This window comes from Rhinolophus sinicus, linkage group LG03 (assembly GCF_036562045.2).
Source record: "Rhinolophus sinicus isolate RSC01 linkage group LG03, ASM3656204v1, whole genome shotgun sequence".
Lineage (NCBI taxonomy): Eukaryota > Metazoa > Chordata > Mammalia > Chiroptera > Rhinolophidae > Rhinolophus > Rhinolophus sinicus.
The window spans coordinates 25,954,473-25,981,301 of NC_133753.1; the positions used below are offsets into that span (position 1 = coordinate 25,954,473).

Sequence of the window (26,829 nt, forward strand, 5' to 3'; positions counted from 1 at the left end):
GAGATGGTCTGGCTAGGTCTTATTTTCAGGGAAACACGGTACTTAGTTATTCCTCAGCTCAAAATTTTCCTTCCTTAGCTTCAGATGCTGCCCTTCCCCTTCCTATTACATATATTTAGCAAAACTGAAAGAAAGGCATCTGTAGTCCTTAAACTACCCTCCAAAATCAATCTCATTACTCTACAGAATTATTTTGTATTGACCATGTGTCCTCTGATTTTTATGTGTCCTGGAAATCTTAATAATAGAAAAATAGATACTATCCATCAAGAAAACATGCACTGAAGCAAAAGAACGGATTAATGTCTTTTGGAAGATTCCACTAAAGCCTATACCAAAAAATAAAATTTGGAGCAGTAACCTTTAGAGAAGCATGCTGCTGATCAATTTTTCCCCCCAAGTAACTCTTTAAGCACCATAACCACTCTTATTTTTTATCATTTTGAATTAAAGTATAACTAAAAAAGTAAAATTTTCCTGCACTGCTAAATAAACTACACTAAACAGTTAATTTTATCTCAGTGTTTTATGATCTTCATTAGGAAACCCATTGGCAGGCTGGCCAAGAATGCCTCTGGATGACTAAGGTATGCTGGTGTCCAGGGCTACTGACCCTGCACTGACCTCAGGAAGATGTTTTTCTATCCTGGTCCACTGTCCTGCTCGAGCTATCAGATGCCACATCTCGCCACTATCTGTACCAGGACTCCTCTTGCCGTCCGCTTTTCTGCTTCCACTTAGACAACCCCGTGTACGACATCTAACAATTAAGTTTGTGAACTCATTGCAATGATGTTGCTAACCTTTTTTGATAGCAGAGGGATTATTCATTAAGATCTTGTATCAACTGGACAGCTAACCAAATTTACTATTTGGAAGTGCTGAAAAGACTGCGTGAAAAAGTTAGACGACCTGAACTTTTTACCAACAATTCATGGTTCTTGCATCACGACAATGTACCAGCTCACACGGCAATGTCTGCGAGAGAGTTTTTAGCCAGTAAACAAATAACTGCATTGGAACACCCTCCCTATGTACCTGATCTGGCCCCCAATGACTTCTTTCTTTACCCAAAGATAAAGGAAATATTGAAAGGAAGATATTTGGATGACATTCAGGACATCAAGGGTAATACGATGGCAGCTCTGATGACCATTCCAGAAAAAGAGTTCCGAAATTGCTTTGAAGGGTGGACTAGGCCCTGGCATGGGTGCATAGCTTCCCAAGGGGAGTGCTTCGAAGGTGACTGCAGTGATACTCAGCAATGAGGTATGTAGCCCTTTTTCTAGGATGAGTTTGCGAACTTAATTGCCAGATCTTGTATTCAAATCATGTCCAAAATGAAAGTAAATCATTTTTTCCAGGAAAAACAGAGTGCCTCTTCTATGAACATAGAGCATGAATGCTCATGCTTGTGTAATTTAAATATAAATGGGCATGTAAAGAGTAAAATGGGCCAGTAAAGAGTAAAACCTTGTGAAGGCAGGAGGGGGTGTGGGAGGGGAGAGAGGTAAATGGAGAGAACCCACAGAGTACAGGCTTTTCGATCAAAAAGAAAAGAATGTTATGGGTAGTAATCAGGCAGGAGACTTTTACATTTCACTGAAACTCAAAACCTATGGGGGTCCCTCCCATTACGGCCTTAGGGAAAAGTTGAGGTGCAGCAAAGGCTGCCGAAGGCCTGTTTTGAAAAGGAGGGTGAGGGTGGGGCCCAGCACTTACAGCAAGGAAATTAATGTGTACACACAAAGACCAGAAACAGAAGTAGCCAGCGTTTAAGAAATGTTGATGAAAGTGCCATGTTTTCAAGTCCAATTTTGATCACTGGCAGCCACAAAGACTCAAAACTCCCTCCCACCAGCTGATCGGTCTTGTTAGATGGAAACATCCAGGAACAGAGGATGATCAAGGATGCCTGTGGGTCACTGGATGGAGGAAGCAGCCTGCCTGACATTGTAGGGCCATGAGGCATTTGTCCTCCCGCCACACAATGGCCAGCACGGTCCCTTTAAGGAATAAATCAGATTACATCATTCCCCTGAGCAAATCTCCCCCAGGACTTCTCCGAGTTGCCAGGGTTCAATGCAGACTCCGTACCATGACCCCTGTAACAAAGCCCCTATGTCAAGGCCACTCACTCCCACCCCATGTACTCCTCTCCGCTTCCTCATGTGAACCCCAAGTCCCCTGGCATTTCTGCCCTCCGTCATCCCAAGTGTGTTCCCACCCAGGCCTGGGCCCTGGCTCTTCCTTCTGCTTGAAGTATGTTGTCCTCCCGATCTCTGAAGGGCTGCCTGCATCTCAGAGCAAACACCAATCCTCCACAAGGCCTTTCTTACCTTCCCTGAACATGGTCCTACAATCATGTTGTCCTACATTATACTCTTCATGGCACCTATTAGTACCTGAAAATATCTCAGTGGTATTTACCGTGTCTTTCCCCCATACAGTGGGTCTCAACTAGGGGGTGATTTGCTCCCCCCAGGGGCTATTTGGCAATATCAAAAGACACTTTCGGTTGTCTTAACTGGGAGCGGAGGGAGGGAGAACTACTGGCATCTAGTAGGTAGAGGCCAGCGATGCTGTTAAACATCTTACAGTGCACAGAACTATCCCCACCACTGAGAATGAGCCAACCAAAAATGTCAATGGTGTCATGGTCGAGACATCTTGGGATAGACTGTAAGTTCCTTAGGCCCACACTCTTCCATTCACTGCTGTATCCCCTGTGCTGTTAGCACTACCAGGCCCTCAGTAGGTGCCCAATCAACATTTGTTAACTAAATAAACCAGTCTCGTTCCTGGGTTTCACTGATGAGGGCTGTCTGGTGTCACTGGTAGATTATGCTGTATCACTAGCTATATATTATTTGTAGCACATATGTATGTATAATATTCATATCCATTTATGTTTCTGTATCTCTACATCAGCTATGCCTGTAAGTGCAGGGTACTATATTACTGGTTATTCTCAATCCTGTTGATGTCACTACAGATTCAAGAGTTAAGACTCCTATCAGGTAAGCAGATCAGTAGCAGGCAGTACAGAACTGAGGTTTGCACCTGAGAATCTAGTGCCCTTTCTGAGCAAACTAGGCAAAGAATGGTCCTTACAAAAGGATGAACCAAAAGGGATTAAATTCCAGGCTGGGTGGGCCACATGTGACAAACGGACTTAGTAAGACTAAGTATGGTAGATTTAGATTGTGTTAACCTAGCTAAGCTGGGACTATTTCCCACACTTCCCTCTCCTGCATAGTTCTGGGTTAGCACGGATCACATGAGGCATGCTATGTGAGATGTGAACAAAGGAAATGAAGCAGGTGTAGTCTTTCAGCATTTGAAAGGTCAGTGCAAAGTGCCAAGTGCTGTTGCAGCTCTTATGTGTTACCATTTATTTTCTGCCCACCTAGTTGTCAGGAGGCAGCAAATGGGCCTGTCCAGCCCTTTCTGGAACTCCTGCTTTACCTCTCTGACTCCTTGCCAGGTACATGCTTAGTTCCCAAAGGAAACTTCTCCTGGAGGTTGTCCCTGTCATGGAAGTTGCTTGAGGGTAGGTAGAAAGATACCACCGTGAGTTCCAGTCCGTGCCCATGGATTCTACCTTATCCTCAAGGGTTCACATTCACCTTAGCTTCCTTCACCTCCTAGCCCTCTCTCCCTTCCACTGCCTGCCCTGCTAATCTCAGGCTCTGGTGTCAGACACAGCTGCAACAATCTTCCATTGACTATTTAGCCAGACAACTGCATACGTGAAATCTGGATAATAAATCCTGGTGGCTCTGCTTCTCTGATCAAACCCTGACTGAGACATTTGGGTTGACCATTTGGTGGCCTTCCCATATCCTGCCATATTCTGAGACGTGTTGCATGTTGACAAGATTGCCACATAATTGAGATCGAGGTGAATGGGGCAGTATTAGAAGGGAATAGATTTTAGCATGTAGATTCACTCAGCTTTGACTCCAGCTAGTTAGAAAACGGCTTGCTAAATCAGATAAAGTGGTCATACTTATAGAGTGCCTAGGTTACGATTCTTCTTAGTGTCACTAAAATTGATTTTGACTAAACAGAATGGATGTATGACTTTTCGTTTCACCTGATGACTTTCTTGTTTTCCTTTATCAAAATCACTTGTCCCACAAGGTCATCACCCTTCCACTCAGATATTGGTGCAGAACCCTTGGACCACCTGGCTGGATGACTTGCAATGCTTCGTGGTTGTCACTCAAGTAATTAAATTTACTGGGATAAACAGCAGTAAGTAAGATGGGGAGATTCTCTCTGCCCCAATCCTCTCGAATTAGTCTTTATATTGCAACAGTAACTCTGTACATTTAAATTTTGCATTTGTCTTTATAAAACTCCCCATGGAGTCCATTTTAATAAATATTCTACTCGGTAATTCCTGCATCATTTTTTTCAATGATGAAATAGAACACTGCTGACACATTGTGTTTCAGGGCAGATTTCTCATAGTTTGGCCTCTTACCCATTTGTCTTGAACCACATTACAAAGAAGACAGAATTAAATGACTTTAGCAGAATCTGACAGCTTATGAAGGCAAATTTGCCAGTCTAGGGTCAGAAGGCACAAACCACCTACGAATGGCTTTCAGCAGGTAAAGGCTTAGTGCTCAGAGGTGCAGCTGACACCAGCCACCAAGGAGAAGGTGGTAGAGAAGAAAGTGGATCTGTACACCAACCTAATATGAATGCTGGGGCAGAGCAGGGACTGGCGGGGAAGGGAAAGTGTAGAATAAAGCTTTCGGTTAAAACAAGGATGGAAGCTGACACGATTGGTAGGCAGAGGCACTTTTGTATCTTGAGCCTCTCTCTCTGTCTCTTACACACATATAAACACATTTAAACATCACCCTACCTGAGGAAGCAATAAAAAGATGAGGACACTGACCACAACCAAAACTGGCAGCCACTCACAACCAACATGCCTCAGGCTTGACTCTTTCTGGGTAGAAACCTCCTGTCCTTTAATACATAGAAGCCACCTCCTGTGGCTCCTATAGGTATAGGTGGCTTGAAGAACTTCAATCGATCTTAAATTTAGACAGTGCAGTGATATTACCATTCTAAAGGGAGCTGTGATAGACTGTACTATCGGCCCCAACTCTTGACCCCTCTCTGCATCCATGACCTTGTCAGAGTCTCATAATGAGCAGTGAACTGCACTGCCCCTTGACTTTAGGCTAGGCAATGTGTCTTTCCATGGAAATGACAGTATGCCAGCTCCAAGCCTAAGCCTGGAAGATGATGTGGAGAGCATGCCCTGGCTAGTCCAATGGTCCAAGGAGGATGAGAGGCCTATGGCACAGCTGCCCCACTGCCCAGCAGTCTGGCAGAGCCCAGCCAATGCCCACCAACCCACACATGCACGCACAGTAACAAGTGACTACATTTTGGTAGTGGTTTGTTACACAGCGATAGCCAGCTCACCATTAGATTGCCCAAACCGTGCAGACCTCTATCAGTCAGATGAAAGCGGAGCTGCTCCATCTGAGGCAGGGTGTTGGCCTTGAGCCCACTTGTCCCCACTCATTATGACAGTCTCTGAGACACCTCCACACACCACAGTTTGCAAACTATTTCTGTAGCAGAAAGCGCACTAGGTCAGAAAACAGAAGTCCTGAGTTTGATTCCACTCCATGTCACTTAACCACTACTGAGATTCAGTTCTTCCTATATGAGGAAACAGAGTAATCATGCAGATGCTTGGTCAACCTCCTGCTGAGATAGATCGAATTTGTAAAAGTACAGGGTACATTGATATGAGGCATCATCGCCACCATCACCACCAACACTCCCACTGCAATCAATCACCCACACGATATGGGGTGCACTTGCCAAGGCCACGCCCTTCGTTACCGTCTAAGTGAGAAGTGGGGGCTGTTTGGGAGCTTGACAGAGGCTATAGCTGGTAATTTTCTTTTTCTTCTTGTTTTGGGATATCATTAGTTTATTAGAAAAGAGAGACATGGAAATTATTTACATGATGAGATTTCACAAAATGGGCAGTGGAATGGGCAGCTTCACGTGATGCCATGTCAATAGCAATTTATTTCAGTCCACAAACTTCCCAAGAATGACACCATCTCTAAATAAGAAATAATCCTGGTCATCTAGAACTCCTTTAGTGCCTCCATATTCTGGAAGAACTTTATCTCCAACTTTCATACTAACTGGTTCAATCTCTCCACCCTTCCTTTAGCAGTGGATCCAACAGCTACTACTGTTGCTTACAATACTTTTCCTTGACATTTTTCTGGCAGCATGATGCCTTCCTTGGTTAGTTTCCACAGCACTCCTTTCAACTAATAGTCAGTCAAAGAGGGGGAGAAACCTTCTAAATGCCTGTCCTGCCGTGATTCTGGCAACAGCAGTTTGTCTTCTGCTCTCGCGTCACAACCGCAGCTGCAAGGAGAGACCTGCAGTCTGGTCCTCTGGACACGTGAACTTCAGAAAAGCTATAGCTGGTAATTGTCAATGGTCCTTCCCAAGCTCCTCACTGACTTCAAATGAAAAACTGGACAACACATACGAGAATTATTTTCTGTAATTTGATTTAGGCGTATGACAAGTTACATATATATTTTTTAAAGTCTGCTTATCCCTTCAGGTGTTTTCTTATACTCAAAGTAGCAACAAATAATCTACAGAGTTTGGGCTTCAATGAAACAAGAGAGACACAAACAGACAAGGGGCTCTGGAGTTGTTCTCAGCTTTCCTAGGCCCATCTAAGCCAAAATGCACTAAAGCTTAGCAGACAAGACCAGGGCTTTGGCTGGGTTAGAGTTGGAGCTACTTACTAGCTGTGTGGCCAAGTCTTTTAACTTCCATGAATCTCAGTTTCCTCAACTGAAAATGGTGGTTATATTATCTATGCCTAGGACTATTAGAAGGACTAACCGAAATAATGTCTATAAAATGATTAGTGCAATTTCTAAGAACCCAATAAACAATCACTCTTGTAATTATCATTGAATGATGGACTATTTCAGGCCCATTACTCTGCCCTCAGAGGACCATTATGATTTTCTATGACATGACAGGCCTTCTAATTAAGAATCTGGTCTTTGGAGATTGATGAATGAGGCTTAGAATCCCGCCTAGCTGCCACTCAGCTGCTCAGTGACCTTGAGCATAACGCAGAACCTCTTAACCCCTGGAGTAGAAGTCAGGTCCCTGCCCTTGAAGACTTGACAGCCCCGTAAGGGACATGCATCAAGACAGATTATCATAACCACCACCAATGGGTAGCAAGAAAGAAACACAAGCACAAGTGCTCTAGGAACAAAAAGAGGGTGCAGCTAACTAACTGCCCCGGTGAGTGTTGGAGGCGATGAATGTGATGCTGGTGGGAGGGCCTCCTGGGCATCGGTGGCTGTGATCACAAACACTCCTTGCCGATCCGCATGGGAAATGCCACCATCTGCGCAACGTAACAAGTTCCATTGGAATAAACCTCCTACATTTTACAGTCCTATTTCTCTAAGACCCAGAGCCCTGTCAGTGGATTCTGGCCTCTCAGAGGGATTCTCCCAAAGAGACAAACAGCATGGTATTAAGGAGGAAAGCAAAACTGAGAAACTGGCAGTACAGAGTGACCCATCCAACTCCTTTCACATTTGTAGTTAGCAATATCCTGGAGCTGGATTAACTACGGGACCACTAGTTGAAGCTTCCAGGTCTGCCAGTGTTTATGGGCACATAATGATTTCAGGAAAAGGTCTGCCTGCTCCTCTGAGGCTCCCTTGAGGGAGCTTGAAACAGCTATTTCAGGCTCCCTCAAGTTACGCACCCCCCATGGATACTGTCGGCCACACACACAAATGTGGTCCTCCCCAGGTCTCTTGTCTGTGGAGGTGCTAACCTCTATCAGGAAAACGCATTTTATTAAAACTCTCTTGGGGGTGTTGTGAATAATATATAACAGCAATTGGAATTTCTGAGGACCTACTATGTTCTAGAAAAATTTTTAAATGAAATACATTGAGATAACATTAGCTAATAATATTATACATATTTCAGGTGTACAACTTTATACTATGACACCTGTATACTCTATGTGTGGTCCCCACCTGAAGTCTAGTCTCCTTTTAAAAGGCCTTTTCACAAGTGAATGTGGCTCTGTTATTCAAACTGTATTTTAAAAATGGAGACAGAGTATATGACTCATCCTGTCTTTCCATTTGAGTGTCTACTAGATTTGTAATTTGTAAGTGGCAAATTATATAGAAATGGTGTGAATTCTACTGGGAGCTACACTAATTTTTGCATTAGTTACCACTTCCCTTCCATATGGAATGGCCATTCACTGGTTAAATTTGTTTCTGATTATCCTGGAAGAAAAACAGCAAGAACATCATCCATTCCCGAGATGGTATCTGTCAGCACTTCAGTGTCTTTATTCCACGTAAGGAGAATTGGGTGTAATTCACTTTAGCTAAAAAGAATTGATCTCTTTTTACAGTAATTGTAGAAAAGAAAATCTTACTCAGTAAAAGCCAAAGGGGGCAGAGAGAGGCAAGGTGGAAGGGGGAGGATTACAGGCCATTATGATTCTAGGCATTCGGCTCAGTGAGGCAAGATTAGAGAGTCTTGAAAGTCAGGCAGGGGTTTGAATTTGATTTGGGGAACAATGTGAAAGCATCAGTGGGTCTAGGCAGGAAAGTGACCTGGTAAAAGAAGGGTTTTAGGGCCTGAGTTGGTGAGTGTGTTGGATGGATTTGAGAAAGATAAAGGTCAAGACAAGGAAACCAGGGAGGTAGCTGGCGAATGTGATCAGGCCTTGAAAAGATGAATGCCTGCAAAGTGCAGGCCATGCCTCCAGCCCCCCGCCTCATGTGGTCCTTTTGACAATTATCTGGGCCAGTAGATAGAGAGGATCATACAAAAAGTTCCTTTGCCTTAAACGTTTCTAGTTTTAGCTACTGCTTATTCTACATCCCTACACACCAAAGCAACCAGTTTTAAAGACTTTAAGTAGAAATTCTGTACAGAAAATGGCACAAGACTGTACATGTTGGCTCTACACTGTAATTCTTGATGGACTAACTGCTGAGTAAAGAGGGAAATGGAAAGGGAAAAGGCAGGAAAACAAAAGTTTCCTTCCTACAAGTCCCATTAAACAGGACAGTCTTTCTCCCAAGACAACAATCCAGGATGCTTCTCTCCTTTCCCCTCCTCTCCGTGGTGTGTGTGTGTGTGTGTGTGTGTGTGTGTGTGTGTGTGTGTACAAATATGTGAATATGGCAGGGCAGAGAGAAAAGGACAGACTACAGTGTTGACAGTAATAGAAGACAGGCTGCTTTTGGTGCTCAGAACACTTAAAAATAAGAGCATGTCTATTTCCATAGAGCCAGAGTTTATTAGCAGGGTGATTTGGGGCAACATACTCTAAATTGTATTGTCTCCTCTTATGTAAGCTAGGGATGATGGTAATACTTGGCCAGGTCATAAGGACGAAATAAGAACCTGTAGGCAAAGCAGTCAACAAGGTCCAGAGGACAGCAAGTCACTCAGTGCATGGTGATAGCTACGTGAACCTGAACAGAAGAACCGTCCAGTGATTGCCACAACACTGACTTTTAAGAAAGGACAGGTTATAGTACTCTTCAAAAAATGTCATATATTCCACCTCAGAAAGTTTATTTTTGGCTAGCGAACCCATTTTCTTAATACTTAGTGATGAGACAGAATGTTGTAGTGGAAGGGATCTTGAGGGAGTCAAGGAAATGCCAGCGTGAAGTCTAATTCTCAAAGCACCTGTGTGATACAGGACAAGTCACTTCCCTTTCACTTTACTTTGCCAAATCATCTCAGGTCCTCTGTACATGATTTTGGTATATGATAGCACTGTGAGGTCAGCCAAATAGGCAAGGGTCAACATATTTTTAAAGCACTCAAGGCAATATTGGTTCATTGTAAAAAAAAAAAAAATAAAGTAGAAGATCCAGATAACAGTGGGAAAGGAAAAGAAAGCCAGAAAATTTCAGGCAGCAAGTGTTTTTCTTTTTTAAAAAATAACATTACATGAATAAAAGAGAGCTCTGTGAAGTTAGAAGAAGCTATATCTGAACCAACTCTCTTCTCAAACCTCTAGAAAATGAGCAAAGCATTAAGATCCAATTCCACACAATATCACTGTAAGACAAGAAAAAGAAAAACGAATAAAATAACATTTCCACAGACAAAAGAATTCCAAGGAAAATAGTTTCAATAATCAGATCACCACTGTAACATACAATTTCTAAATTTGCCGAAAGACACTAAGAAAATACACTAGATATGAAAGAAGAATACATAAAAACTGGAAAAAATATTCAGAAATCAGGTGACAAAACTTGAGAGAATTAGAAATTTTGGAAATAAAGACTTAACTAAAAGAAACTTAAGAGTGAATTCAAAAAATAATACCTGAAGATAAACGTGGTGGGGGTGGGGGGAAATGGAAAATTTTAAAACTCAAAAGAAAAGAAGATAAAAGTGTTACAGGGCTAAGTGACAAATTTTGGAGACAACCAAATACGATGCAACATAAGGATAATAGGAGACTCAGAAAGGGAGAGAAAAAAACTAGAACAAGGGAACATAACAAATACAAAAAAAGCATTTTAATGAAGAAAACTTTCCTGAAATACAAAAAATTCAGAAATACATAAAAAAGAAACTGCAGATATGAGAATAATGACCCAGAACTACCAACACTAGTTAGTAATATACCAAGTTAGTAACTACCAATGCTAGTAACATTTCAGGACTTTAAAAAAAAACCAAAAAATTCTTTAGGCAAAAAGAGAACAAGACTTATAAGGTAAAGAAAACTGGGTAATCAGCAGACTTTTACGGCAATGATATATGCCAGAAGAAAACTGAGTAACGTATTTGGGGTACTCATGGAAAGAAAATATAAACCAAGGATTTTATTTTCAGCAAAATTGAACCATAACCCCTTCCTAAGGAATCCACTACAAAATGAGTTTAAGACAACCAAAAGACTAGGGAATCATCAACACAGAGATGGTGATAAGCATTAAGTATACAAAATTAAGAATTAACATTAAATGAGGATTAAATCAGAGAGAATATAGCATGGAATAACTATTATCTGATATCATAAATTAGTATAACTATAAAGTATTAGGGGAAAATGAAAATAGCATATGCACAAAAAATTTTACTCTTTTTAGTAATTATATTGGTGATGGCTGTACTAATATTGTGTGCATAATGTGGAGCAAATGAACAGTTGTGAAAGATTTTAATCTAGCATCCTCTATGTCCTTGAGAACGAAGATTCTTTTTTTTTTTTAATTTATTTTTTAAATTTATTGGGGTGACAATTGTTAGTAAAATTACATAGATTTCAGGTGTACAATTCTGTATTACATCATCTATAAATCCCATCAAAGATTCTTAAGACAGAAGAAAGGTGACACAGACGTCATATCGAAGAGGTTAAGGAAAAACCTTGTAGTCCTAAATTGTAAATATCAGATAAACTTATGAAGTATTTTACCTTTATACATATTTAAATATATATTTAATTATATGTGTGTGTGCGTGTGTGTGCATATATATATATATATATATATATATATATATATACCAAAAGATATATAGATATAAATATTTCCTAGCTTCATCATAGGAAAGATGCAGAGTAAAGGACAAAGCCAATAGCCATGAGTGCCTAGTTAGTGGTTTCAGTTATTATTTTTCCATTAAAAGGGTCAGAGCTTTCTTGGAGAAATGGCTGATTCCTGGTCTGGGGCAAAAAATGTACACAATGAGCCTAGAACAAAGAAGGAAAAAAATCAGAGTACCAGAGTCATATCAAAAGGAATCAGGAACCAAGTTGAAGAGGCCATAGAATGGGACACTTTATGACTTACTAAGGATAAGGTTTGCCATTGTTTGATACCCTTCCAATATGTTTAAACCCAATAGTTCATAATGATACATATTTTTAAATTAGTCATCTTTTAAATATGACAAAGAAGCAAATCACCATCTTGAAATACAAGGAAAGATGATCATTTGATTTACTTTTCATGTATGAATCTATCACTGGGCAGCTACATAGTGACATAAATTTATTCCACATAAATTACTCCAGCTAACAAATGAAAATGAAATAACACAATATTGCCAATACATACCTCCCAATAGATCTAGTATTAAGCATCAATGATTGCTAATATCCAAAAACAGTAATACTGGGCATCATGTGCTTCCTGATGAAAGAACTGAATGCCATTTCCGGTCTTGGCAAAAGAATCAAGTTTGGGTTTAATAAGCCTCTCTGTCCAGCTGCCAATATGTAGGAAATGCAGAGGAACGCAATGAATTGCACCATGAGTAAGCAATCCGCAAAGTCTGTATTCTGGGATGTTCCAATGGGTCAAACCATCTAGCTTCTTCACCAGGTAAGTTGTATGGGGAAAAAAAGCAACAGTGGGGGGGGGGGTGTAGACTGAAGGACAGAAAGTCAAAATCAATGGAAAAGACTGGTCTCTGGGGCTGTGTAATTCAGTAATAAAACTGTAAAGAAACAAGGAAGCAATTTACTGTAAAACTTAAGATAGTGTTATTTTTTCAGAAGGAGGAAGGAGCTGTGGTTGAAAAGGGGCTATGGAAGGGCTTAACAAATGTTCTGAAATATAAGAGAGAGAGCAAAGTAGAATTTTAAGAAAATCAAACCTTGGTTATGCAAATAGCAAAGGGCACTCACGAGATTTATCTAGCTAATAAATTCAATTCCACAACTGTTTATATGCCTGCTGTGTGAAAGTACAAAAATGAATAGAACATAATCCTTGCCCTCAGGACATTAAAATTGAAAAAGGAAGTCCCACCACATTTTTAACTCTAAGAGCAGGCAAAATGGGAGTGGTGATATAAGAAAGTTACAAAAATTTTTTTGCTTGGATGAAAAGAGAGAGATTTGATTTATCAGAAGCAAAAACACAGTTGGCCTGTCCCAGTGGCAGAGGAGTCATCTGTGAGTTATATCTGGAATATCCAGAGAGGGCTTCATACAGCCCCCATTTCCTCCTGTATTACTGGCTGATGCCTGACATTCAATACATGTGGCTTCATACATAGTGCCAGGTTTTAATTCCTACAGGGCCAGTATAATACTCTAATAACTGAGCTGCCTTTTGTGTTTTAGTGCAGTGATTCTTAGACTAGGGACCAACAATAAGCCACAGACATGTGACTTTTCTACTGGCAAATGTTCGTGTGTTTCATTAAAGCAATATTCTAAAAATATTTATACAAGCATAATCAGATCCCTGTACTCAAAGGTGTCTGGGTCAACAGCATGAGCACCACCGGAGAGCTTGTTTCAAATGCAGAATCCTGGGTCCCTGTCCTACTGGACCAGTCTGCATTTTACCAAGATTCATCTGCACACTAAAATCTGGAAGGCTGTCAGTGAGATCTTATAACTAAGCACTGCCAGGTGACTTGCATGTTCATATTTGTGCTTATAATCAACTCGACATCAAGAAATGCCATGCTAATTATTGGAGGCTAAAGAGGTGTGGACAGAGATGGACTTGATATCTGAACGATAATTTCAAGCCAAACAAAGACCAAATGATGTCACAGTACAGGTGAAATGGAAGGGTTTACAGTCATCTTCACAGAGAAAACTGAGGCATCAAAGGCCATGGTTGTTTTGAGTCGGGACGTCATTTTAGTAAAAATAACATCATTTTTATCATGTTAGGTTAATGTTGTTATTTTGAGATTCTGAAGTTTTTCTTGCCTTTAATTTTTAAATGTGCTCTGTTAAAATTTCATTTTTAATATTTTTAAATTTTATAGATGCATAAAAGCTGTAATCAAGCATAATTAGTTTATACATAGCTTTATGTTTGTACATATTTAAGTAACATTATAATAAAAAATATAACCTATATTCACACAAGACTGTTTTCCTTTAAAAGTGAAATATCACTCATATTTGTTAAACACGACAATGGTAAGAATAAAGGATGGGGATTAGTTTTAACAGAAGAAAGAAAAAAGCATGAAAACAGGACACCTGAGAATGCCCCACAGCACCACCTAGAGGAGGAGATAGCAAAATAGGGAACTGGTCTGTGGGAGGCAAAAGAAACATCTCTTCCACCTAACATCTTCGCTTTGGCTGGCAGAGACATCAGCCCATAAATAACATGTTCAGGGTCTGATAAGTTACTACTGTTCCTCCCACAAGATTTTAAAACACAAAACAAAAGTAAGATTAAAGGATACTCAATAAGCAATGGGGAAATGTCTAGAAATAAATAAATACAATAACAACAACAATAAAAAGAATAGATAGCAAAGCAGCAATTACTATGTGCCAGGCATTCTTCTAAGCTTTTTACTTACATTAACTCATTTTACTCTATTAATAACCTATGACAAAATCACTCCTCTTATAGATTGTAAAAAAACAACAACTCCTTCACTGATACGTAAAATCTGCTTCTCCATCCCTTGAATTTGGCTGATGTTTTTATGATTTGCTTTGACCAATGGAAGATGATGGAAGTGATGATGTACCATTTCTGAGTCTAGTTTCAAGTGGCCTTGCATGCTTCTAGCACACTCTAGGAATCCTGTCTCCACCATGGTAACAAGCCCAAATATATTCAATACAATCTGGGGGTAAAAAAACACACAAAAAAACCTTTCACAGTTTGATTTTCTTTCCTCCATGGGCACAATATAATTATGATTTTCTGTAATTTTTAAAAATTTTATTTAAGGGACAAGTTTTCTTCTGCTATTATGTTTTTCTCTAACTTGTTGTATGTACTAAAATATACGAGACTATTTAGAAAAGATGAAGAGAGCAGGAAGGGGGTAGAACTTAGCTTACTGGTTGCTGCCATTGGGAGAACAGGAGACAAAATGAAAAGTTGTTGTTTTCATTCATGTGTTTTCAAAACCTTGGCTAAAATTGCACAAAAGGTATTTCATTGCATAGATAAGACAGGAATTTTCCACCAGAACACTAATCTAAAAATCATTTCAAAGTGCTGAGGTTTTCGCCTTCCTTGCAAAATAATACTTAAATATAGTGCCTGCCACATCTGGCACTCGGATAGCCACGTGATGCAGTGCAGAGATCTTTTAAATGGTGATTTGAGCTTGGATTCCTAGTGGGAAAGGATGGCACTGGAAGGTTGCAGTGCTGAGGGGTCCTGGCTTAGTGAGAGGTAAGACTGTACAAGAGCCAAGAAAGGGCTATTCCCTGCGCTTTAGATAATGGAGCTCTCGAATTCCTCCTAAGATACGAGTATTTTGTCCACAGTGTTCAACTCTGAGAAGCAAGCCAAGTCTTTGGTTCTTCTTCTGAAACTCATGGCAATCCTGTAGTTTGGATTTTTCTGGAATGTTTTCAATTTTAAATGGTCTGTTCCACTGTCAAATCATGGGCCTAGAGTTTTGGGTTCAGAAAATAGTCCAGGGTTTCCCAGGCCTTCTGATTTCATAAACAATTAGACTTTTAGGGGGGAAAATAATATTAGATGGCCAACTTTTAGCCAACAAAAATATTTTTAAGATAATAAACAAGTTTTTAAAAGTGAATTGTATTTCTGCCACTGACTCGTATAATCTTGAGTCAATTACCTGACTTATCTAAGCCTCCATGCACTCATCTAAGAAATGGGAGAGTAATAAATAGGTCTTCCTGAAGTTTGAAAGTGCTTACTGTAATACCAGACCCTGTAAGTGCTCAAAAAGGCAGCCAGGACTACTGCACTCATGTCCAGGACTATCACTTTCATAAAAAGGAATGAGTCCAAAAACAAATAATCCTGGCCAAAGCCACAGGGAGGAGAAAAGGCAAGCTCCTTCCAAGACCGATGGCAGAGCTGTCTTAATACACCTGACTCAGCACTTTTCTAAGGGAGCAGCAGCTCCCAAAGAGGGCAACCCCAGACCTACTAAACCAGGATCCGCAAAGGAGGAGGAGAAAATCAGTTTCCATTGGCTAACCAGTTGAGGTGGGCTGGCTTAGGATGTGTGGGACACAAATACCACGTCAAACCTCACACTCTCAAACCTGTAGGGCCACCATCGTCTGACCTTGGCCCATGTCTGCAACTCTTTTGTGTCCATCCCCTGGACCCTTGGCTGAAGCCATACCCTTCACCTTGCTCGACTACAGCATTATCTCCCAGGTAAAGCAGCCAGTGACTGCTCGCATACATCCTGTGTCTGCCTCTATCATACACTTCCCACAGTGCTATGGTTAAATGTTTCAATCTATGTCACTGTAATAGGTAAAGTCATTGCAAATGCATCATACTAGCAGGCTCAGTATAACAACTAAATAATCATTTTACACCCGTAATCTCACATCTAACATATTATAAAACATTTAACTGTAGTTCCTGCCTATCTTTTTCCCCCCCTATGCATATTTACATAGTTTTGGTCACAGTGTCCAATTGTTTTCATACTTTTCAATTACTGGAGCATTTTTCAAATTACTTTGCAGTCTTCAAGATCATCATTTAATTGCCGAATAACATTTCACCAAGGAAATGAGGGACACACAGAGCATTCCCGATTTGGGGCTATTATAAATAGAACAAAAATGAATAATTTCTATGCATATGGATTTTTCCATATTTTGAAATACGTCCTAAAATTAGATTCCCAGAAGTTGCCTTACTGAATCAAAAGAAATGGGCACTGTGGTGGCTCTAGATATATATTATCAGATCATTTTTGACAAGGGATATGTATTTCTTGTCATAAATATCCACTTACACTTCAGTCATTTTCTAAGCAACTCATTCTATTTACTCTCAGCAATGCATCTCATCACCCACTCTATCAACCCACTGTTGCTTCCCTGCTATCTAGAGTACTACCTGTAAAACGTCTATTCTGTACAACATGAATTGTCCATAGACACCCCCAACATCTTACCTTGGTCCAGGAATCCCTGTATAAATTGTACCTTGGGCTCCCTTTTTCTCTTCAGGGAACTTTCTCATGGATGGGATATTAAAATATGCCCATAACTCAATGGACTAATGTGTTTTAAGTGAAAACACATTTGAAGTTCATGACTGTTTGATTTATATTTTGGGTAGTATGAAAATTATATACGTTTTAAGTTATAAAATACTTTCTAATACCTGTAATGTGAAAGGGGACCCAGTTCATGATTGTTTTGCCAGCATTAGGAATCGTTTTTTCTGTTTGTGTTCTTGAGCATATGCACTAGCATATAACTGATGAAAACGTGATTCTTTTTTTGATATGTCTATCTGCCTCCACCAAACTAAGACTCTTGAGAGTCAAAACGATCATATTTTCCCTGCAGCATTAGCACTCAATAAAGATTTTGGTAGAAAAAAAGAAAAAAGAGACAGACATAAAAGAAAAAAAGAAAACAGAGAAGGGAAGAGAAGAAGTGGACGAAGCAAAGGAAATAGGAGAAGCTGGAGGAGAGGGACAGGAAAACAATCACCCACCAGAGCCCCAAGCATCTAGGGACTTTGCACTACAAGTAGGTTGGTGGTTGCAGAGAAAAGATTCCATGACATGATTAGGATTAAAGATAAAGCTAAATCACCTGCTCTACAAGTATTTCCCTACTAAGTCCTCTTTTACATTCATGCAAAAAAAGGCTGTGTCTTTTGAGGGTCGATTATGTTGGATACTTTAGACATTAGGACACCCCCCCCCCCAAGTTTACCTTCCTTCAGAGCAGACTGCCTAGCAACACAGAAACAGATCTGAATTCAGCAGAGCCATCTATACGTTATTTTGTTTACGTCATGAGTTAGCACTGGGGATGAGCAGCAAGAACAGCACTCCCAAGAACTAGATATCATATCTGAGATCTTGTTTAAATACCTACAGAACAGCCATTTAAAGAAAGGTGCACTGTCCTGGAAATAAATCTTAAAGATGTGTAACTGATTTCACTTGTGTCTGAGTTCAAAGTCTGGCTAGGCCGCTTCCTGTATGTGTGACCTGGTTGGTGCTCAAGCTCTCATTTCTCTCATCTGTAAAAGAGGATAATAAAAACTCTTATCTCACAGGGTTGTTGCGAGATTAATGAGTTAATACACGCTTAGAACAGTAACAAGAACATAGTAAGTGCTCAATAAAAAGGAAGCCACCATGATAATTGCTAAATAAATCAACTGATGGAAAAAACATGCAATTCTAAGGGATACCCAGAGGGCCTGATATCTCTTAATGTGCACAATAAGAAAGAAGTCCATATCTAAGCTGTCTGTATATCAGGTTTCTTTGGGAAGCCTCATGTGTATAGGGCTCTATGCACTTAGCAGTACTACAGAACACATAACAGTCATTTTCTAGAATAATTAATCTAAGAACTGAAAAAGTAACATGAAAGAAGAGAGTGAGGGGTACAATTTTATATAGGAGATGAGAAAAGGGAGGTTCATCTTCTGAAAGGAACAGTCACCACTTGGTTAGAAGCAATTATTGCTAATTGGGAATCTAGGTCCAATTTGCCAAATCTTCCAAATTTTCAAGAGAAACTAGATTTCTGGGTTTTCATGTACAATCTCCTGATCATTAAATGTTGATAACTCTTTCAATTGTTTCTAAAAACCACATGGAGGTTAATCACAATACATCTGTCAGACAAAGTTGGCTGAACTCGGACAGTTTGTCCTCTTTAATTTTGGGGAAAAACAATGTTCCTAAACCAATATCCCCCAGAGCCCGTCCCTTCTGAAGGACCTATTCTAACTACACACTGGTGTAAAGAGTGTTAGTGAGCAGCCAATATCCATGCAGTGCACAGGCTGCAGGCAGTCAAGGGCCACACCAGTGAGTGCTTGCCGCATGTCCGCACTACTTAGCCACCTTGGGGGACAGAGGAAAAGTAAGGACAGGAGCTCACATCTTAGCAAAGAGGCCAGACATATGCAAATGAAATGACAGCAAATGTTAAGTTATACATAACCACTCAATTGTGCGGTGCCCCCTGGAGGCACCGTAGGGATTTGGGGGGAGGGGAGACTCCAAGAGGACCTCAGGGAGCACAGGGGACATGAGCCAGACCACAAGGACAGAGGAGCCTTTGGGGAATACAAAGGGGGATGCTCTAGGTAACAGAGGCAGATGAGCAACAGCACAACTGGTGCAGGTTATTGTAACATCTCTCCCATCTCTGACATTGGAAATGTCAAATGTATGGTCCAGTCGGTTGTTGTTAGTGTTTGTTTATTTATTTGTTTGGTTAGTTTGGACCAGGGCAAGGTATAAGCTACTTAACACAACTGCCACCAGTCATCATAAGAAACGACCCGAATGTTGGTGAAGTTGACCATGTATTTTTTTCAAACTTTCCCCAAACCTCTGTACACTATGCTTTCTCGGCTGATGGCACCAGGCTAAGAGCTGGTCTCTGCCCATAAGAAGCCACAATCCACTAAGGGAGTTGACAATACAGATACAAGGTGACAGACAAAGGGATCGTGGCTATGGAGCACCCTGCCCACCCAGCCACCAGCTGGGCTGCATCTGGCAGTGAGTGGGAGTTGGACAGGCAGAGACGGAGGAGGAAGGGTGTTCAGGTAGCAGCAGCAACACAGGCCAAGGCATTAGAATGGTGAAAGCTAGTAGTTTGTAGCAGCAAAAATACCCACCCTCTTTTCCACCTCTTCATTCTTGGTCTGTTTGCTAATTACCGCCTTTCCTGTATATCAGCAAGATGGGAATCTCTGGCGATCCCTAAAGATTCCGAAAACTTGCTCTGTGGTTTCCATTTGTTCACATGAAAAGGTAACAACTACCAACCAATATAAACGTAAAGAGAATGATTTAAAGCGCCTATGTTATATTCAGATGTATTTAACTGTATCCCTCTAGTCCTGGCACAAAGAAAGACAATGCTGATAATGAAATCAATTTTGATCTGATTTATTCTGGAATAGAGTGTTCTCTGCTTGGCTTCCAACACAAGAGGAGATAATTCACATATAAAGAATAGAAATTGCACATCAAAGCTCAGGGTTGGTTTTTATTTGAGCTTAGGGTTGTCATATGCTTTGTGTTTTGTTTGCAACTATTCTACTAAAGGATTTCTCAAAAAAAAAAGTTAATGTTTACTTCTTTTTGCTATGAAAGGGAACATTTCAAAAGGTATAAAGCTAAAGAGTTCAACTCTACTCAAAACTACCATTGTCGAGTTTCAAAATGGCATGAAAAGGATACTCAAGGTACAAGGTGGCAACTCTTAGGCACACTACTGGATCTTTGGTCCATTACCTGCTATATGCAGCCATATCCTCACCCTTTTCTTCTCTTCCTAACTGGCTTCTCATGGCCTTTGAATCCCCTAAGGAGGGAGAGGAAGGAGATTGTGGTAGCTTGTCTCGAAAGATAGTCCCCAGTGGACCATGTTTCCTTCTGCCCTTTGTCTGGGCTGTCATGCATAAACAATGGAAGGCAGATGCTGCATGACTTCTAAGGCCAGATCAAAAGAAGCCTTGTAGCATCCCTCTTGATCTCTTGGACTGTTCAGCTTCAGAACCCAGCTATCAGATGGTGAGAAGTCCATGCCACATGGAGAGGCCACACACAGGAGCCATCTTGGAAGGATGTCTCGCTCAGCCATGTTTTCAGATGATTCTTGCTCCAGCTGCCATTTGAGAGCAAGAATAGTGAGACCCACCCACCTGAGTGCAGGAAACCCAGAGAACTGTGGCTTATGACAAATCAAGACATAATCAGAAGATGCGCTTACATTAAGAAAAGAAAAACCTGAAATTAAGGAAGAGTCTTTTCTACCTGTGGCAACATGGTAAATGAGATTAAATTTGTGGCTCAATTGAATTTTTTTTTTTTTGCAGTATTTTAATTTTATTTTGTTTACTTCTCTGTAATTTTTTTTTAATTTAGTGGGTGACAATTGTTAGTAAAATTACATAAATTTCAGGTGTACAATTCTGTATTACATCATCTATAAATCCCATTGTGTGTTCACCACCCATAGTCAGTTCTTCTTCCATCACCATATATTTGATCCCCCTTACCCTCATCTCCCACTCCTCACCCCCCTTACCCTTTGGTAACCACTAAACTATTGTCTGTGTCTATGAGTTTTGTGACAACATGGATGGATCTTGAGAGTATGATGCTAAGCGAAATAAGTCAGACAGAAAAAGCAGAGAACCATGTGATTTCACTGATATGTGGTATATAAACCAAAATAACAAAAGAACAAGGCAAACAAATGAGAAACAATTGAATTTTTTTTAATGGAGTGTAGTTATTAATTACCTCTGTCCCCCTTTCCTAGTGATCACCTGAAGATTATCAAGGCATAAAAGTATTCATTTTCTGAGAATATGTGTGTGTGTGTGTGTGTGTGTGTGTATACATAATTAACAAGCTCCATTTCATGTGTCTATATATATTTCTTAATTATTTTTTGGTTCAGGCTTTAGCTAGGAAAAACAAAAGCAAAATCTGAAACAAAGCAAGATTAGCTTGTCTCCATCAACGTCCTACAGTCAACAATCAAATATATTTATGCGGGCAGTGCACCAGCATTTCCTACCTTTTCATTTTAACTATGGAGTTGGCATGACATTAGAATTGTAATGGTTTTCCATTTTCACAGTAAGGACATCATTTTTATATTTGATGCTTAATAGCAAAACTCTTGTGTGCAATATATGATAGCCTGATGGCTGGCTGTTAGTTGCCCCATCAGCATCCATTCCCTGTGTGCTCCTGGTTAATATCTCCACTCTGTTTGAAACCTTAATATGTCGGCTAACTACCCAAATTTCTGAGCTTTCCTTGAAACTGGCACAGCCATTTACAATTAATTACAGTCATTTAGAATTAGGAGCAAATCTGCTGGGGAGTTCTGATGAAACTTTTGCTATCCTGATTAAAAAAAAAAGGGGTGAGCGGTGGCCAGCTCCCCCCTGGAAGGTGGGGATGATACCTGTAGTCACAGCAGCAGCAATTTTGCAACCATGAGGCAATAAGCATAAGTATAAAAGCTAACACATTAAGAAGAGCAGACAGAAAGCACAAAAGAACCTGGGTCTCTAATGGCATTGCCAAGCAGCTGAATGAACCCTAGTAATTGCCTATCTCTAGATTTGTCATGTGAAAAGAATAGACCCCGCTTGTTAAAAGCACCACTGATTCAGTTTTCTATTACCTGCAGCCAAATGTATTTCTGCTTGTTAGTGCTAATTTTTTTCATTAAAACCTAATGCCCTTGTAAGATTGAGTTCAATCATAGCTGCTCAAATATAATTTTTCTTCAAGAAAAAAGATGCACTCTGGTCCTTGTGGTTGGTGATGAGGCACATTTTGTCCACTTCAATCACTCATTTAGATAACTGACATAGTCATACTAAAAACTTGTCCTTTAAATAGCATTCTGTCATAAACAGCTGGCTGACAATCAAAAAGAAACAAATCAGATGAAAGAGCATTCGACTTTCAAAAGAACAGTAGTTAAGAGAAATAGAGTGATTTGTGGGAGGCTTTTTTCCTTCTTGTTTGTTCTGTAATAGAAATAATATTCCTGCCTTTGGAACATACTTGCAGAAACAACTGTTGTGGTTATCAAACATCTCAGCTTTGGTTTAACATTTAATTATCCACAAAACCCCACTTATTGTCTCTCCACTCCTCCACGGCTATCAGAATCCCATAATTAAGGCATAATGAAAGTAAACAGTGTCACAGAAAACTAGATATCTAAAAGGAGAGTAGTTAAGGCAAGACAAATATTTCTAAAGAAAGCAGTAGAGCCAAGTGGAATTGCCAACGAGTTCTCTCTCTCTCCGTGTGTGTGTGTGTGTGTGTGTGTGTGTGTGTGTGTGGTGGTGGTGGTGATTAAAAAGAACCATCACCTAAGTGAAATATTCAGGGAACAAATTGCCTCTTCATGGATAATAAGTTAATTTGGAGAATTCATAGGAAATCAAGCAAGCATGCCAGTACAGCAAGACCCCTACAAATATCCCAAACCTTAAGTAAAGGAAGGCTGTTCTCTGAAAAGCTAAAATGAGGGTGACCAATAGCTTTTCAACATCTTCTCTTCTGTCCAAGATTTATACCTTAGCTACCACCAATATGCAAAACAAGACATAGAAAGAAAACCCTTTATTTAAAAAGCCAAAATATAAATACACTAAAGGTAACTGGTGTGTGCCAGGCACTGCAGCTGGGCACTACATTTAGATGTGAGATTCCTGGTAGCTAACGCAAAAAGAGAAACCCTTCACATTGCTTCCATTGTTAGATCAAAGAAAGTTTTTTCCTGGCAGGGATTCTTTTGGTATTTTATAATACAAGAAATATTAAGGTTCACCCTCTCTCAATATCCCTTATTTTTTTCCAAGGCACACAACACAATTTATTGTTCTCTATTTTAATAACACATCTGTATAGTACATGTATATCTTTAATTACTTCTCTAATGTTTGTTTTCCCAAATAGACAGTAAATCCCATGATAAGGGAGGGCTGTTTCTGTTCTGTTAACCTCCAGAGCCTGGCTCAGTTTCTGACCTATCTTAGGTATTTACTATTTAGAGCATGAATGAATAAACTGTGTTGTCAAAGATAATGTGTGAGACCCAGAAATCCTCCTTCCCAAACTCCAAGGTAGAATGCTTGCACATGTGCATAAGGTGATGTGTAAATTATGACTGTCTACAGTGGACATGGCAACACAAGAAGGAAGAACACCTAAATGTCCATCAACAAGACAGTGGACTCATACAATGGAATCTGTTTGAGAAATTAAACTAAATAAACTGGAGCAATGTAGATCAAAAATGTTATGGGGAAAAAATACAAGCTACAGAACAAGGCTTACAGGATAACATTCATACCACTTTAAAATATGCAAAATAACACTATATATGGTTGTTTCAAAGCATGTATGGGACAAAAACACCAAATTTAAAATATTGGGGTCTTTGGAAAGGGACAGCGAATGGGATCAAGAGTGGTACACATGGGGCTTCGATTTTATCTGTAATGTTCTGCTTCTGAGACTGAATGGTGGTTATATTGGAGACACACACACACACACCACACACACACACACACACACACTTTTGTATGCCTGGAGTATTTCATAATAAAAAAAACAAGTCTGAGAAACTGTCACAGGCAAGAGGAACCTAAGGAGACATGGAGACATGACAACTAAGTGTAATATGGTCATCAGGATGGGCCTCTGGCATAGAAAAAGGACATTAAAAACTAAGGGACTATGAAAAAAGTATGGCCTTCAGTTCTTAATAATATATCAATACTGGTTCATTAATTATAACAATGTAGTGATCTAATGTAAGAAGTTAGTAACGGGAAACTGGACACTGGGTATACGGGCATTCTCTGAACTATCTTTACAATTTTTCTACAAATCCAAAACCATTCTAAAATAATAGGTCTGTTTTTAAAAAGTAAGCAACACAAACTCATTCTTCAAGTGGACCTTCCTTACACCAATCCTTCAAAAATGGCGTAAGTTGCAACTACCTACTAAGCTTAGCAAAGGCCTTTTCAGAGGAAGCTAAGATAATATGGTCCAAGTCTGCTGGTTTTCGATGATCTGACTTACAGAAAAGAATTTAGAGAACAGTAAGTTATGTGAATCCCCTCTATTGCTATATTTCCCTCAAATACCAGATGGCTTAGGTTTGCCTTTTTTAAGGGCTGGAGAGCAGTCAAACGTGATCTTGTTCTCGTGAAGTGAGGTTATCTGAGAACAGGGGCCTATGGCAAACCACTTATTAACTGGCTTGGCTTCTTTCCACTCCCCAACTTCTCTCCTTGCAGCTTCTGTCCTGCTTGCTTAGGCCATTTTCATCGTCTAGTGCAGCCAAACTATTGACATCCTCTTTAAAGTAAAATAGAATAAAAAAGATTTCATGGCAGATATGGGTGTACCACATAGATTCCAATATATTTAAAAGGGACTGCATTCTCCAAGCCAACTACAGATGAGATCAAAGTCATAGAAATGTAGAGCCAGAAAGAAGCTTGGAGCTCAGTTCCTGCAACCTCTTTATTTAAGAGGGTCTGGGGAGGTGAAGTAATTCCATCAAGGTTCCCTCACCCCACAGAGGCCCTTTAAAAGCTAAGGGCATCTAATGCCCTCCTCAAGTGAACAAGGGAAAATGGGACCTCAGCAGTGACCGGGGCTCCTCTTAGGGCAAAAGGAATCACCTAAGCCTCACTGCTGACAGCAGATGATATGAGATGGGGGCGGGGGGTTTGCAATGCAACAGGGGGATGGCCCAAGGGCTCTGCACGAGAGCAGGCCCGGGAGAGGGAGCGAAGGCCAGGAGCCTGAGACATGGTAAGGGCAGAGTGGGTCTCTGGGGAAGTGACCGGTGAAAGTCCCCCTCTTGTGCAAGGGTGGCTGGAGGGCCTGTTAAAACCTGCAAGGTTGTGCCTGCCCTACTGCATTATAAATGCTTGTGCCACTTCCCCTCCCCTGACTTTTGGGAAGTATGTATGCTACACTCACAAATGTTGAGTAAGAGGGGCCTGTCTATTTAGTGGGAATCACCGAAACAGGACTTTTGTGCCCAGATGACCAAAAGAGACTAAGGCTCCTGGAAATGAGATAGTGGGGAGGAGGGAGGACTTTCATGCAGTGTGGCAATGGAGGCCTGAGCCCACCCTACAGAGATTTCACAGCCACTGATAAAAGACATCAGCAAGGCCAAGTTGGGTCCAGCTAATGTCCCATTCCACCAAGGACATTAGCCTGGAGGTCTCTAAAAAGAGAACTTTGTGGGAACTGTCCTAGCTTCCTTTTAAACTTTTCTAGGATGACCTGCTTTTTCACTGGTCCATGTGTAGATTTGATCATTTAAAGGAGAGCTGCCTTTAAAACACAATTAACTTTGCCAACAAAGACCCGCATTTTAAAGGAACTATGAAGGCACCATAAGAAATCTAAAGGGATTCATGGTTTATGTCTAACCAGTATTGAAGCCTTTTAAAGATGTGTGTGTAGTGAGAAAAAAGAAGGCTAAGGACAGACAGAACCTAGCAGTGGCTAGAGGAAGAAGAGCCTAGGAAGGAGACCAGGAGAAACTGCCCCATCTTTAGAAGGAGAATCAGGAGACACTGGTATCAGCTTCACTGAGGAAAGGAGGTTGGTTCTACAAGGGAATTCGCAGCAATGTCAAATGTCAAAAAGAACTTAAGATGAAGTTTGAAAAGTGTCTACTGGGTTTTGCCAGTAGGAAGTCACGGGTGAAAGTGGTGCCAAAAGTGGTGTCCACTGGGGAACATAGTTGTATAAGTTGTGGCGTGAACAAGGACCCCGGCATGCCTTGTGCTCACATCATCCCCTCAGAGGAACGGATGCATTTTTCCTGACTGGGACAAGGGTACCCAACGTGCTTGTGAAGAAACTGGTGGTTTCAGTGGACGGAGGCAGCAAAGCCCCATTACAGTAAGGTGAAGCCTAAAGACGGGGAGGGACAGAGGGTACTTTCCAGGGTCTAAGCTCAGTCAGTCCTCATATTGGGCACCTGTAAGGTGACAGGAAGAAGAATTTTCACTGTGGATTCTGACTTTTATTGCTAACAGATCCTCGCTGTGTATTCTGTTAATTCTTAGACAGCTCCACATAGTTTTCAAAGTTGTTTCACATAGCATTTGATTCTTAAACTACCTTGGGAGAGACAGGTAACGCACATTCTTAGCCCCCTTCCAAACACGAAGAAACTAATGTGCAGAAGTTTAATTTTAAGTGATGGAGCCAAAGAATGTATAATGGACCAAGGATGGATCT

At 40.5% G+C, this 26,829-nt stretch overlaps 1 protein-coding gene and 1 pseudogene across 9 annotated transcripts in view; both read right to left on the bottom strand.

Moving 5' to 3' along the window:
- RGS6 (regulator of G protein signaling 6) overlaps window positions 1-26,829 on the bottom strand; it is a 464,907-nt gene that overhangs the window by 314,989 nt on the left and 123,089 nt on the right. The gene's annotated exons all lie outside the window — the stretch shown is intronic.
- LOC141570451 (10 kDa heat shock protein, mitochondrial pseudogene) lies at window positions 6,079-7,447 on the bottom strand (annotated as a pseudogene).